Raw genomic sequence first — 14,731 nt, forward strand, 5'->3', positions numbered from 1 at the left:
TTTGAGGTTGAAAAACTAATAAAAACCAAAAAGGGAGGATGATTTTAATTTAAGTCTATGCCGAAACTGTTAACTACATGAATGTTGAACTTGGAATGAGCTTGTGAAATGGTGCCTACATCATGAACCCAAATTTCATTGACTGTCAAGTCAAGGCTATATTGATAAGTACAAATCTGAGATTTGTAAAAAAACTAGGATTTTTGTTAGTCATCGATAAAGTTTTTACGTACTACGTATATCATCGATTATTGAACGATATTATTAAACTCATCGATTTTATTTGTCGAAGTGAATTCATCAAAACTCTTAAACAGAAGAATAAATATATATGAAAGAGGTTTTGATTGGTGCCTTGTGTTCCTATTTTTACAATTAAATATTAAAAAGCATTTCGGCCATCGGTTTCCACCTGTGCTCGCTGCTGCAGGCCACTCCACAGCTGGTCGTGATCCTGAACCTTTGGAAACCAGTTTTGAAGTGTTGCCTATTGATCGACAAACGAACAAAAGCAGATGACCTCATAAATAGCCTCGTTATGAGGTTCATAAATAAATATATTATTGCTTCATATTCATAATGTGATGCTTTAGGATAACTGCTGGTTTGTCCTTGGCTCTTACACTTGCTGTGCATTTACCTGATGGCCACGTTTATTTTATTTTTTCTCAATTCCTTTACGTTTTTTATAGTCGAAAATATTTGTACAGTTCGACTGAGCTAAGTCCCAAAGATTTATGGATATTTGGTTCCTTTTCCTTTTTAGCAGCAATTTAAAACGCATAAAATATTTTATGGCTCCCTATTTTTATGGCATTCGTGTGGTTTGCTTTAGTTTTGGGGTTTTACAAATTTTGTTTTGTCACCTGTTGAAAACATTTTTTATTTTCAATTGAATATACCTATATATTTTTCTTCTTGGGGTGGAGCAATGAAAGTGGAGATTATTTTGTTAGTTTTGTGGTTTATATTTAGCCCAACAGCTGAAGGTCCATTCTAATTGCCATATAATTAACACCTTCAATATGCCTTAAGAGCCGAGGCAATTTGTCTAAGACCCTCAACACGAATTTCAATTTGATTTATCAACTCTTTTTAAATTCTACTCCCACTACAGCGCCGCCCGACGGTCCCTCTCCATCCCCTAAGTCTTATTTGGAAACATGAATGCAACAAAAATAGCTGCATCCACATCTGCATCATCTGCATTAAGTCGACAGTTCGACAAACGACAAACAAGATATACACTCGAAACGATTTAACTCTTTGACCCCACCCACAACAATAGCAACAACATTTTTGAGGAGTCACTGGGACAGATAGAAACAGACAGAGGGAGAAGGAGAGACATGGAGCGTGGAGCCTATTAAAAAAATTGTTTATGAAAACAAACATTTTCGGGAACGATTAATCATCAGGCACGCGTGGGGGAACGGCAGCTGAAAAACTTTACCCCTTTTTAGAGTCATCTCTTTCGTGTAGATGTCGATGTCGAAGTCGATGGCAATGATGATGATAATGATGATGGGGATGATGATTAGGATGATGGGCTCCCATCTCTATCTGTGGCAGTAGCATCCAATGGAACAACCAGCGATTAAGTTGAGTGCCACAAAAATCGAGTCGAAATTTTCTTTGTGTATGGGGGGTAAGTGTTAAATGGCTAACCAATTAGTTCTGCCTTGATGATTGTTTCCACTCTCTAATTGGCTAAAATATGAAATGTGTTTTCATTTAATCAGCGGAAATAAATTGCTTTCATTTTCTGAGGTATGCGAAGCGTTTTGTGTGCGCCTGTGTGGGCAGAAGTTGGGGCCTGACTAATTCATAAACAATTTTAATAACTTTTCACAAAGATATCTCCATCAAACTATTTAAACAATCTTTGGTTTAGTGGTGATATTTTTCTAGTTTTGCGGATTTTCCTGACATGGTGACCCCGACGTTTAAATTTAAACTATTCTTTTGTAATTTCCGTTGAGAACGTAAATCCAATTAAAGTTTTCTTTTACTTATGTAAAATTTATTTCATGGGGGTGGGGAACAAACAGTAAAAAACGAAATGCAAACAATATCGATAACGAATGAAAATCCATCAAGAGGTAGTGCAACTCTAGGGCTTCCAAATGGAAATGGAAATGGCTGTTGCAACTGCAACTGGATCATATCATTTGTATATATAACCATTTTTCCACGCCTTGAATTTAATTCGAATTGCCGGCTGAAAACGCAAAATAATAGTCGTAGTAACTAAATTGAAAATGAGACAAAAGAAGGAAAAGGAAAATGAAAACAAAAGCATCGATACAAATGCGATTAAATTACAAGCCTTAACTTGTTATTGTTGTTTCCTGGCATGGGGCATGGTGCATGATGAAATGGTTATGGGGCGAGGGGTATGCTCGTAATTCACATTAAAACCCATAGAACACAAAAAAAAACACACACACACACACACACAAAACCAAAAAAACATACAAACCAAATTGTTCAAAGTCTGCACAAAAAGCACATTTTGTTCAAATAGGAAAATTAAAAATCGATAACATTAAATTGAAACGTAGCAGGCAAAATGGAAAAAGGAAGAAGAACAAAGAGCAAAAAACAAAAAAAAACTAAGAACTTAAGCGTATTAAATTGGATTTGATGGAAAAGCTGGAACCAAACATGCGACAAATGCCACTCGCAAATACATAAGAGTATATACATAGAATAAACATATGTAGGTATCTATACCTATGTAAGAGGGTCATTTCACCAATATGCAATTAAATCAAAACACTTTTCAAAGGACACTTTTCTGGATAAGTTTCGTAATCTATGCCATTTTAAAACCATGTTGTAGTAAATAAAACAACCTGACTAATTGCAAATGTATTACACTTCATAACTTCGCGGTATTCATCGAATCGCCCTCGCATGCTTAGACGGGGAGACGATAAGTGCAAAATAAATTTGCATCAATGTATGTGTATAAAATTATATATGTACATAAGCAAGAGTATCTATCGTTGTATGTTTTTCCGGGGAAACGCAAAATGACCCTCTAATAAGCATTTTGAAAATTCCTATCGCCACTCATCAATTTACCGCTTGACAGAAACGGGAAAACATAAATGAAAATGGAAAATGCATTAAAAATTGATTTACGTTGCGTCTTTTCTTACGTTCATAAATTTGTAGCTATTTAGCAGCGGTTCCCCACAAGAAGCAGCCCAAACAAATTGTCAACACACAAACAACAATTCAAACTGGGGAAGACCCAGAAAACGACAAACAAAAACTGAAATATTAGACTCGCATATTAAAAAACAAGAAGAGCGAAGGAAAACTGAAACGACTCGGAGCGGAAGCCAGAACAAACAACGAAGAGAAAAAAGAACAAAACGAAAAGAAAACATAAATGAAAATAAAACATAAAAATAGAATTTGACAATGCGTTGACAGTTTGAAGGAGGAGTTGATGATGGAGAAACAGAAGGAACAGGAGCAGGAGAAGCCAGCCCGCAGGATATACATACCTACATACATGTGCATGTGTCATATGTGGGCTGGGCCTCAATTGTTCTATTCACATGTATATTGAAACGTTTCGATTCGTTTGACCAGGCCTAGTTCCTCTTCTGAAAGGTAAACAAATTTTGAAATGTATATGAGGTAACTTTTCAAATATTTTGGCCATTACATTATTCAATCAGTTTATTCGAAATGTCTCAAATGATCCTCTGGCTAGATTCTTCATACATAGTTTACTCCCTTTCTATTTTGAACCAAACTTTCCACACGTATGTATGCATGTATATGAAAAAGTTGATATTCTGTCACATTTATAGCCCTTACCAGGATTTAGGGTAGTTCAAATTGCAAACAAAAGGGAAATTTTTGAATGAAAAGCAATAAATTTGACAACATTTATTGGTTTCTGTTATTTTTTTGAAGTCAAGGGGCATCCTTGCCTCATTTAGCTTCACCCACAGGCACAGAGACAGACAGATAGATATATCTGTCGATGGTTGACAATTCCTGAGGGTGTGTGTGTGTGTGTGTGTGTTTGATTCTACATTTTTGAGAGGCACTTGAGCGGGTCTTCCTTCGAACTCACTGCCTAGTCATTAGCTTAAAAGAGAGGCAGCGGCAGCGGTGACGCGTGCCAGGATCCAAGCCATAGTAGTGCAACAATAGCTCGGGAAATACTTCCGTTTGACAGTCCCATTCCCAGTCCCAGTCGCAGCGTAGTACAATAACAATAACAATAAACCGGACATGCAGGACAATGGTGGCCAGGACCTTTCGCCTTCAATGCACCCCAACTAATGAAAGGGGGGGTGTGGCTGCCGATTGCTGACCAAAGGTCATTCAGGCAGTTTAAATTGTGTCATGTTCCTCCTGCATCCTTTTGTGTGCAGACTCAAAAATTGAAATATTAGACATCCAGCCTGTGCCAGTAGATTTTATTATAGTTTTCGGCATTGTCATTTGCAATAACTGTGAAATCAATAGACATTCATACACGTATACAGAAAATCGTGTGACCCCTAAGGGTCAACACTTTGACAGATGGATGACCCCGGCCAACATTTAACATTAGCTCGCCAAGAATCCAATTTCCATTGAAAATTAATGTCATTTCTTGGAGAATGCGAAATAGAATTATATATAATGGTTGATCATCTCTCACATCCGATTTCAGTAAATGTGATCCTAATGATGTGATCTAATATCAAAACAAGTATAAAATTCGAGCTACTTTCTAATGTGGAAAAAAAGCTTGGCTCTTGTTCTTATAGTGGTGTGTATATCATGAAATAAATGTTTGTTTTTAAGAAAGAAAAACATATCGTGCATTAGGCTTTCTCACACTTAATACTAAGAATAAGTGTAAGTTTTTCAAGATCATTAACAATTTTTAAAGGAATAACAGTAAGTACGTCCTACTAATTCAATTATGAGTGATTTAATGCAATAACTAACTAACTAATAACTAAAAAGATGTTTCAAACCGAAATGAATGTCAACATTTCATTCAATAAGTCAGTGTATAAACTTCTACAACAAGTATTATTACATCTCCACTTGTCTAAACATTTTGCACCACCCACATTTTTAACTTTATTACATTTTAACAAAGAAAACCTTTTTCCTAACATGCAAATTTTATTATACACGGGAGTAACACCTTTTCCCTTACACACACCCACAGTCTAACACACACACGCAAACATCGTGAGCAACTCAATAATTATGTATTTATGCAAATTTGCATAGAGACCGTGTCGAAAGCATCGCCGCCATATTGTCGCATCATTTACCATTTACGAAATTGTTTAATTCAATTAAATAATTATGCATATGCTTTTTCTCTCTCTCTCTCTCTCTCTCTTTCATTTTCTCTCCCTTTCACTTTAGCTTTGCTTTTGAACTTGTGCATGACACCCTCCTGTATGAGGACATTAAAAAACGCACCCCATCTCCACCCACTTCCAGGCACCACCAACAATGAAAACTTTCTCTGTGGGGTGGTATGGAAGTGTGGGTGTCAATGGAGGGGAAAGGGTGTCATAAAAGTCTTAAGCCTGCTCAAGAAGTCGTGTGCCGCAAGGCTTTGGCTCCGGCTCTGGCTTCAGCTAATTCATAAGCAAGAGAGCAACGCCGAATTCATTTGCGTAATGCTTAAGGGTGTTGGATTTCGCTATTGAGAGGGTGTTGTCTGGGCTGGGGGACACATGCAAAATTTACTTCTCTAGGACGGAGCGTACACGAGTTCTTCATCTCCGTGGCTCATATGAAAGTTTATCCGCTGAATTAACCTTGGACAAATTTCAAATACACACAGAAAGTCTAAGAGGTGAGGATTTGGCCCCATACGTTGAAAATAAAAAATGTTTAAACGACTTAGATTTAACGGTATCATTAAGAGCTAACTTGAAATCGGGCTTTACGATTTTTCCTGCGTTGAAATAGATCTGGCACCTTCTTTACAGGTTTTCTCAGTCATTTTCGTGGGCAGCCACTTGGCCTGAGACTTAATAAATTTGAAATTTCTCCATTTTCCAGTTCTCATCGTAACTTCAACTTCGCCTTCTCTTACCTGGGCGGCATAATTTAAAATGCGAGCGGGCAACTGTCTCCCTCATGTTTTCTTCAATTTTTTCTCGACAATTTTATTTGTGCCTGCCATATAATTTGGATTTTGATTGAAATTAAACTTTGACACACGTTCTGCATGCCTAATATAAGAAAAAACTCATCAGAATTTGGACGATTTTTGACGCATTTCTGATATCTTTTTAATCTGCTCATTAAACGAAACGGCGACGTAGCCTGCATTTCGATTAACGATTTCATTTTCCTCAAATGTGGGAAAATTGAATGGAAATTATAAATACCTACCTACCGATAGAAAACGGCCCACCCACTCACTTATCTTGTGATTAATTCATTGACAAATCGATCAGTAATCGATCCGCTCTGATCATAGTTTTGACCGCAATTGGTAAAAACAAAAATTTCAGTTTTCAATTTTTGTGAAAAAAATATCAAATTACCCTTAAAAGTGGGTAAAAAAATGTAATTTTCCAAATGACAAAACAATATTTTCGTGTCTTTGCGATAGAATCGTGAACAAAGCAAAACATAATTGATATGTAAAATAATATTTGGCTATTCCAAATCTCTTCTTAAATGGTATCACCAAAATGACGGGCCGTTCCTATCCGATGTGATCCTGTGTACTCCATTGTTCTTGCTCGGTTGGCATCAGTCATTGTGATCGTGCTGTGTGCTTCTTTCTTAATATAATAATCATAATAAATCCCTAATAATTTCCAGAGCATCATCAAAGACAAGCGACAACGACGACAAATTGGTATTTAATGGCTGGGGAGTAGACTGAAACCCAGATCCAGATCGAGACCCAGAACCGGCTTAATGAATTCAAGCAACGGTTGACAAATTTTTTTTATTGTTCACAATAAGATCCTTCCCCTTCTTCTTCTCCTTCTCTCCACCTCAGGGCAGTGATCCTTCAAGAAATTTCATTAGGTTGCACAAACAGCAGCTCATCCATCCGCTTCAGGTCTTTCGCTTTTGTTTAAGAAATTGCGGTTGATTGCACACGATTTGAGCTGCTGTTGCTGCTGGGATCGAGAGCAAGGCACTTTTAGCTAACTTTTCCACGACTGAAGAGTCCTTAACAATTGTTGTTTGCCTTTCGGCTACTGTGACTAATGTGTAGAGATTCTGCAGCAATACACGATGGAGGACTGAAACTTCAATGTTTGTCAATACGGTTTTCGGGGATTTTCCTTAGATCTATATCTACAGAATTGTGAGGATGATGTCGATGATGCCATATGGGCCAACCTCTCTTTATTGATATTTAATTTATAGTCTATTTGCAATGGAGTTTTGTCAGAAACAATGTCGACGACACAAATTACATATTGACACGCTGATGGTTTTTTAATATGCACCACCTACACACTGACTCACACACACATACTCGTCATCTGGCGCAATGAACAGTTGAAACAATAAAAGTAAAATTCATTAAATGAATTTATACATTTAATTTATTGGCGCGGCTTTTATCAAAATTTGATAAAGGCCAACAGCAACAACAAAAATTGATCCGAGTCTCTTCTCTCGACCGCTCTCTCTCTCTCTCTTTCCCTTGGTATCGATATTATTTATTCGTCTACAAATTTTCAGTTCGAGCTTCACTTCATTGCACACAGTCGTCATCGACATCGGCGCTCCCTTCCATTCAACCAACCAACCATATGAAACCATTCCCTTCCAAGCTCCGTCTGGGGTTACGTTCAGACATTAACAGATGCGGTTATAGTGGTTAACAAACATTTTTTTATGGCCATTTCAATTTTCGATTTTTAATTAAAGCGTGAAATATAATTTTGATGTCGTTTAGCATTTGGTAAGGCATCAATAAGCAATGAGCATACCTCGATAAGTCTTTAGTTGAATGTGTTAGAAGTCAGGACTAAACTAAATTTATGTAGTTATGGGAAACTTGTTATTTAGTACCACTATGTCTGTAATCTTCTAATAGTTCCAAATGAAAAACCTACTTATATGGGAACTTTTCATGTGATCCCTTCTTAAAACGATTTCGATGCGATCCCATAACAGGATCAGATGATGACAACCCAAGGACAATGAAAGATATAAGTGTGTTGTATGTTTCTGTTACCTAAATAAATATTACGATCAAGAGTGTAGCCCTGTCATTTCATTTACCCTCTTTCATCAAGGTTGACAAAATGTTTCACGAACAAAACGGAATCAATTTTAAAGACCATGTTCTACTTTGTTAAATTTTAAGTAAAATGGTTTTCCTTTTCTACTTTTTGAGGGGGAATGTTTGGAGCTATTTGTTGGCCCAAATTTGCTGGCCATTTCAAGTGTGTTGTATGGCGAGCGGGGCGGGAGAGTGGAGAATAAGGGCATGGCATGCCATTGACCTGATTAACATAAAAATGCCCGCAGTTTTGTGTGGTGTTTTGTTTTGTTTTTGTTCGTTTTTCTATTCAATTTGTTGCTCTCAGTTTCATTTGCAGTTCATGTTTTTTTTTAGTTGTTCTTGGAAACGCACTGGAAATTTGAGGAAAACACTGGGCAACAAAACAACAAAAAGTGAAACTGCGAGACGATGATGACAAAAAGCACAGACAGTCTAGCGGGTGGAAGGTGAGCAAAGGGAATGAATGGAAAGTTAGCTGAATTGCTTCTGCTGGTTAGTTCCCCTTTTGGCTTGTTTTTTTGGCAAGGACGACAGCGAAAACGAGCGGAAATTGTCACAGACAGACAGAAGGTCCCACACATATGCAGAAAGAGCCTAGGATGTAGTCACCCAATTGAGACTGGATACCACCAGCGTCAGGACAAGGACCAGGACATAGGACAACGCCCACGAAATGGGGAAACGTAACTCCAACGACGCACAACCCGAGTCGTAGCCCTATCATGCCCTTCCCATGCCTTCTAATGAAACCCGGCTAATATATCTTGTTCACGTTGTTGCTGGAGACCAAACGCGTCACCAAAAAAATACACATTCGGAGACACACACACACACACACATAGCGAAAGGAAAGGCAACAACAGAGACATGTCTATTTTTGGATGTGCGGGGGTGAATCTAGCCTCCCTCTCTCCCCTTTCTCGTTTATCGATTTTGTCGGTGCTTTTGGCCTCGTCGTCCGAACAGGAAGGAGCCGGCTAAATGGGGCCAGCATTTAAATGCAACAATTGTCATTAAATTTTCAACAGCTGCAAAATTGAAGCAAAAGTTTAATTTAATTATATCACTTGTGGTTACTATTTAACTTTTTCTCAACATAAACTTATATCGAATTCAAATAAATGTATACGCAAATTTAAAATCTGGCTATATAAATGAATTTGGACAAAGTCAATTGTGAATAGAAATCTATATATTTTTCATTCTTACTCTTCACAACGACGAATGAAGTTTTTATCAGCATTTATTATCAAAGTTCCGCAAACTTACAAGATTGTTTTTACATAATTTAAACAGTCGGAAAAATCGAAACTAAATTAAAATTTTTCATAAAAAATTTGTATTTTTGTTTTGCCATAAATTTTTATTTTCCAATTACGAATTTTGTGAAATCATTTGTTCTGGCTCATAGAAATATTGTACTATAAGAATACAGTTTTCGAATTCCATTCGTTGAAAAACGTTTCTAAAAGCATCTGTTTGGCAACATATGGCTGGCACGAGTCTCCCCTTCCCACTATACGAATAGTGGTTCTCCATCTCCTCTTAAGTATAAGATTTTAAGTATTTATGATGTTTTATTTTATGAATTCCATTTTCATTAGAGGAAAATGCAACGCCACATAAATTTGCCATTAAGTATTTTGAATGCAGAAGGAGAAGGCAACATTAGGAGGTGATGGGCCTATTGGTGGAGGCCTAGTGAAGAGGGCGTGTTAATTGCCAATGGTTGCCGCAAAGTTGAATTATGAGTCTTGTGGTGACAAAAATTGTTACTTGTGGCTGCTCAATCAATAGATTCCGCCAAAAAGAAATTCAAGTTGCTATTCACACAGTTTATAGTCGCGGCAAGGACACAGAAATGTCTGCCTACTTACGTATGTATACATAATAAATATCTCGCTATGTATGTATGTATGGATGTATGTATGGATGTATATATGTACAACTGTTGCTTATTTACCTTTCAGCAAAAAAGGCTTCTTCGCTTTGAAGAATTGCCGAAGTGTCTTCCCTTTAACTGGCTTTGCCTGCCTCAGCTTCAGCTCCATTTTCACGAGGAAGTAAGGACCTTACTGCTGCACTAGAAATTTCTTTAGTTTTTCTTTTAGGTTATTTTTGTGCTACTTGCCTCAAATGCTTGCTTCGTTTGCTTCGTTTAAGTGTGTAAATGTTTTTCTCTCGCTCGCTTCGAGTACCAAAAAAGCAAATTTTGCTCCCAAAGTTTTTGCTCCTTTTTTGGCCTTTCCTTGCCAAAGTTGAATTTGTTTATTTGTGTCCTCCGAATTGCTATGTAGATCCGACGGTGTCTGTGTCTCTGTGTTTGTGTGTGTGTGTATGTCGTGAGGCTGTTGACATTGGGTTTCGAGTTTACAAAGAAATCGATTAAACGCAATCGAGCAAATGGCCCAGAGTCCCAGCCAGCCAGCCAGCCAGCCAGTCAGCCAACCAGCCAAAAACCGCCCAACCCAAAATCCCGCCCATCGACCGGGCGCAAGGTCAACTCTTATTTAAATATTTTCGCCTACATTTGTGTTAGGAAATTTAATTTATTTTGTAACATATATATGTACATACATATTAAATACAAAACTTAAGGTAAAAGCAAATAAATAAATAAGAGAATTTTAAAAGAAATACAAGAAAAGTTTATTTCAATTTTCCCAATTGTCATCGTAAACATAAATCACAGCCATGTGACAAGACAAATCAAAAACTCATTCAACCCACACAGAGGAACCTCATACCCTCGTTAGAAACCCACCGAATTCGCCTAGACTGCATGTACTTAATTTTATGTTCTGAAACCCTTTTTTTCCTCTTCTGGGTTTTAGTTTAATTTTAATTTCAATTTCGGCTTATTTCACAGCAAACAGAAAAAAAAAACAACAAACATAAGATATAAAGGTAAGTAAAATTGGGGATTTTCTTTTATTTTATTTTAATTTTAACCAGTCAGAACGTGATATTAGATCAAATGACCGACGTGCATTTCGATTTTTATTAGCTACTTTGCTTTTCGTGTGGGGAGGTAGGTAATAAACGATTTTTCAAATCGAATAAATACATTTTTAAGAATTGTGATCCAAGAGAATGGCTTTTAATAATGTCTAATGAGTCAGAGAGTGAGAAATTGGTAATAGCTGAATATATTTACGATCAATTAAACAGAACATGATTGTATTTGAATAAGAAGTGATAGTTTAAAGAGTACACCGCTTAAGCGACATTTTTTTTTAACACAATTAAACAATATTTACAATTTTTTTAGAGAATATACTTACAAATGTATGCTTCTTTATTATTTTTAGATTGTAAACACGATTTCCGTTCATCGTTTTTCTTCAAAATTACCAAATTGATTTCCATTAATACAAAAACTGAAATTAGTTTTCCAATCTTCAAATGGTTTATGGATTTTTCTTCTACATCTTATAATATTTTTCATTTATGTAAAGTAAAAGGAAACTCTAAATGAAAACTTTTAGATCCCGCCGACCTTTACCTCTTTTTTTGGGCATCATAACCTTAACCTTCTCACGTTTGCTTATCAGGAAATTATAAGAGATGTTCGACCACAGTTTTGGGGCTCTGGGTTGGGTTCGAAATATTTGTCGCATTTACCACAAAATGTGTGTAATAATTTATTCCGACTTTAATTATGTTTTGCTGGGTCGGACTTTCCTTTTGATATTTCTGTGTCTCTTGGAGAAGTTTTCATGAACGGTTTTTATGATTGTAGGAGACAAATCGGCGTCATCAAAATTGTGGAAAACGAGTTTTATTTCAAACTGATTTGCATAGAAATACCACTTGTTGTCTCGCTCCGATGCATCTGAGATTTGGTCCGCCATTGCTTCGTTCGGGGTCTTTGGGATTTTAGGCCTTAAGAATCGGAATGATAAACGACATTGTGTCTAGGAAATAAAAGAGAGACCCGTAGACTCTATGTCTTTGATGATGGTGGTTGCTGCCATCTCTCTTTCTCTTTCTCTCTCTATATTTTTTACCCGATCTTTTTTTTGATTTTGACAGTTGACAAGCAAATGCAATTGAAAATAAGTTTGGTACAGTTTACTAATTTACCAAATGACAGAAAAGGGTTAGTTATTATTTGATATAAACTATATACATACATACATGTATATTTATGTACATAGATGTAAGTATATTTGTGTATGTCTGTGTGTTGGTATAGGTATCTATGTGGTTTATCCCAGGGACGGGGGTTCGACTATGATTTCAAGAGGGTTGCGCTGGGTTGAGTTTGTATTGTTTGTGTTGTAGGTTTATTGTGATGGTTTGTTTGTTATCATTTCATTTTTTATTCAACACGAATCCATTTTGTAAATTTCAGTTTTTCGTTTTTTAGTAATTCATAAGCGTAAGCATTGAGCAGATGTGTCGCCTAGATTATATCCCTATATACCTACATATTAAATATATGCTTGCATATGTATATGTACATATATTTGAACATATATGGGTAGGATGACAGATACATAAGGATCAGAGGGTTACTGTTCCCATTAACAGAGTGCATTCAATTGAAATGAAATGAAATTCAATTGATGGTATACATATTTTTGTAAGAATATTTAAATTTAGTTATAAAATTTGTAAATTTATAAAATTTATAAAATTTAAATATTACAAACATTAAAAACGTAGAGAACAACACGTTTCCGACCTCTTAATGTATATATATATGCTTGATCAGCTGATATTAAGAAATAAGTCAACAGAAATATAGAGAATCCTTATCCAGCTAAAGTTATCTGTCAAAGTTAGAGGGACTTTAAGTCTTAAAACAAAGTTAATTTATTATACAAATTTCTAAATGTCGAACGAATTTAATATTTATTCGTTCGCCATCATGTTGGTATGGGCAATTTCAGGTATTTTAGATTCATCCAATGATTTCACTATCAAAACTAGTAAAATTGGCTTACTCCTTATTTAAGCAAAGTTCCGTCGGTAATTCCTAAGTCTTTGTATCGAAGACAAGGAATGAACGGGAAAGGACATTCGGCGGGTAAAAGAGGAGGTCACGCTGTTCGTAGGATGAGTGGCATGAGAAAAAAGCTGGCATAAAGGAAATATGGATAAATAAAGGAAACATACAAGCACACACACACAGACACGCACACACACAAACACACAAAGGCACATAGACACTCGGCGAAGAGAAATATGATTGAGATGCAGAAGCAGCAGCGGCAGCAGCAGCCAACAAGGACGAGAAAAAAGAATGAAAGGCGTACCAAAGGAGCAGCAGCAACAACAGCAGCGACGTCGCCTTCGATGCTCCGCCTAAAGTTGTCATAATTTGCTATGCGTTTTATTTATTTGTCGACCGGTCGATCCGCTGCGCATATATAAAAATCGCTGCTGCTGCCGAAGATGATGATGTTAGTTGTTGTTGGCTCATTTTATTTTTTCCCTTGCGCTCAGCCGTCTCGCACACTAACACGAAAGCAGCCGGCAGCCGATTGAGAGCCAGCAGCCCTGTGAGAAGGCCCAGAGCCCTGGCCCTTATGCACACACACACACACACACACACCCCCTAACATGTACTCACACACAGTAAAACGAGTTTTGTTTACGCTCGCAGAGGGAGTGGCTAACATTCGGGCCTCAACAGTCTTATACGTTATTTCCCCAGCTGTTAAACTGAATTTCGAAAATGTTATGCCACTCTTTGTATTTCCCTCTCGCTTTTTCTCTCTTCTCTTTCCCGCTTTCTCTCTCTCTCTCTCTCTTTCTCTGTGTATGTGTCTTCTTGGGGAGCAGCGTCGTGGTGCTCTCGGTAGCTTTTTGCACAAGTGCCACCGTGCCACTGCCACTGCCACTGCCACCCTGAATGCCCCAAACGAGAGGCAGCAGACACATTGCTCCAGCTCGCAGGACACGGACAGAGCTGCGCGCCACAAAGTTGCAGCCCGTCGTGTCCGATTCGTTGCTGTTGTAGTCGTTGTACTGCTGCGTACTGCCAGTCGTCGTCGTATTTCGCGGCAAGTGCAGAAGTTCGCCAAAGTGCGCCGCTGCCGCTGTCGTTGTCGTTGCTGTTGCTGTTGCCGTTGCCGTTGCCGTTGCCTTTGCCGAAAGGGGGCAAGCGAGAGACCGCGACCGCGCGCTTCTTGTACAACTTGTGTTCAGTATAAAATCCATAAAGGACATTCTGACGTCGACGTCGCCTGGCTCTGGTTCTGTTTTTAAGGCTGCTCCTGTGTGCTTCGTGTGTAATCCTGGCCATAGCTTGGCATCTATCAGCTTGCCTGCCTGATTCTCGGCGTCGACGCCAGCAGCGACACCAACGTGGCTCCGGCCGCGGCTCCCAAGCTCCTCAGTCATTTTGTTCAGTCAGCCAGCTATCGAGGCAGGGCAGTGCCAGTGCCAGTGCTTTTGGCCAGCCTCAGACGCCTGCCAGCCAGCCGATAGCCGACAGCCGCCAGCTAATTTGCCATTCAC

Source organism: Drosophila willistoni (assembly GCF_018902025.1).
Source record: "Drosophila willistoni isolate 14030-0811.24 chromosome 2R unlocalized genomic scaffold, UCI_dwil_1.1 Seg167, whole genome shotgun sequence".
Lineage (NCBI taxonomy): Eukaryota > Metazoa > Arthropoda > Insecta > Diptera > Drosophilidae > Drosophila > Drosophila willistoni.